The sequence below is a fragment of the Rhinoderma darwinii genome, chromosome 11 (genome assembly GCF_050947455.1).
Source record: "Rhinoderma darwinii isolate aRhiDar2 chromosome 11, aRhiDar2.hap1, whole genome shotgun sequence".
Classification (NCBI taxonomy): Eukaryota; Metazoa; Chordata; class Amphibia; order Anura; family Rhinodermatidae; genus Rhinoderma; species Rhinoderma darwinii.
In genome coordinates, this window is record NC_134697.1 from 69,815,058 (window position 1) to 69,816,969 (window position 1,912).

Genomic DNA, 1,912 nt, shown 5'->3' on the forward strand with positions numbered 1-1,912 from the left:
GTGCTGCCACATCCACCTTCCTGCAGCACCCAGCAGGGGGTATGTCCCGCTGAGTTTAACCCAATTCCGAAGCAGGGAACCATCAGCTGCCTGCTTCAGAATTAGTTCAGAGCAGAGGAGCAGAGGGAGCTCCTCTGCTTGCAAAGAACTTCCCGGGCACATTGCTACTTTAAGCGCTGTGCTCGGGAAAGTCCTCGATGTCACGGTCCATATATGGACAGGGATGTCAGTGGCTACTGATTGAGCAGATTCCCCGTTGCCGATGATCTGGCCAGGGCTTCCGCTCCTAGAGAAAACCCCTGAAGTTACTCGGTCCATATGTGGACATTGACATCAGGGACTCCTCCTGGAGCGAAATCCCCAACGAGAGTCCATATATGGACAGTGACGTCAGGAGTTACTCCATGAACAGAAGCCCCGCCAACGCTGTGGCCAGGGATTCCCTCAAGAAGAACCCCCTGGCGCCATCTCCAGGGGGGCGCTAGCAATATCTACACATGAAATTCAGGTTTTTAAAAATGTGTTAACTGAAAACCAACACGGAACAGATACAAAACAGCTATTTTCAACAGCCAACACCCGAACCCTGTTGTGTGAATAGAAACAGCAATCCGTGTGTGGTGTGGGTTGGCAATGCGAGGTGGTGTTGGGTAGATTTAAAGGAGCCAAAAACTATGTACTCTCTGAAGTTAGGGCTAGTGTTTGGCGCCTTTGCTTGTTAACAAGGCTGCGTAGAAGATCTGATCCGAGTGGAATAGTAACGGACTTCTGAGCTCTCTCAGCGCTGGCCTCGGTGCCGCACTGAACACGCGTGACATTACAATGTGTGTCAGACTTCAGTGTATCACGGAGGTCGTAGCACAGGTGAGCCCTGACAAGTTTCTAATCTATAATGTATAGAATCAAAAGCTATGCACCACTGATAAAATTGGCACATTTTCAAACCCTAGACTGCTTTTGGTGAACCATTGTGGTAGAAATGGATGGTAAAAATAGACGACTAACGGCAACTGATGGTTTTGTAATAAAAATAGTGAAAGCGCCAGATGGCAACTGATAAATTTTTGCATCAGTTGTAATCACTTGTGACAAAAAAAAAAACAACTGATGCAACTGATATACATGAACCCACCCTAGGCGTCTTTGTACGTGGAAAGATGTCATTTTTCTTAATACCATTTTGGGGAATGTCAGGCAATTCGATCACTTAATTTTTTTGGGGGGTTGAACCGGCAAAAAAAACCCAAAAAAACGATTCGAACATTGACCTTTTTACCCCAAACGAAGTTCATCGTATTGGATAAATGTTTTTATAGTTCAGTCATTTTCAGACGTGATTTGAATTTATATGGTTTTTTTAAAACTTTCTTTACTTTATTAGTCCCCTAGGGGACTTGAACCTGCGATCATTTGATCACTTTTGCCATAGACTGCAATTTCACAATATTGCAGTCTACGGCAAAAACAGTGCATGGCTACTGAGACCTGCCACATGCAGGTCTCAATAGCAATCGTCCTCTAGGAGGCATGGGAGCCAGTGACCAAAACTAAAGTGAAAGGAGCAGTAAAATCCCCTCAGATGTTGGTGGTCCCCTCTGACAGCAGATCTGCGAGATGAAAGGGTTATTAAATAAAGCGATGGTATAATGCTAGGACAGGCCATCACTTTATGATTGTGAAGGTCTGACCCACACCCCCCCCACCAAGCGCTGATTCTGCACTGTACATCTTTCCAGAAGCTTTCCATGCAAAACTGCACCCCCTGCCATTTTTGGGCTAGTGTCCCCCTGAATTTAGTTGTGCCACACCTATATTACCTTTGCATTTTTTGACACAAGTGTTTAACATTGCATAATTCCTGAAAATAGTCAAACCAATCAAATTTAAACGAAGATAACCAAACAAACACGTA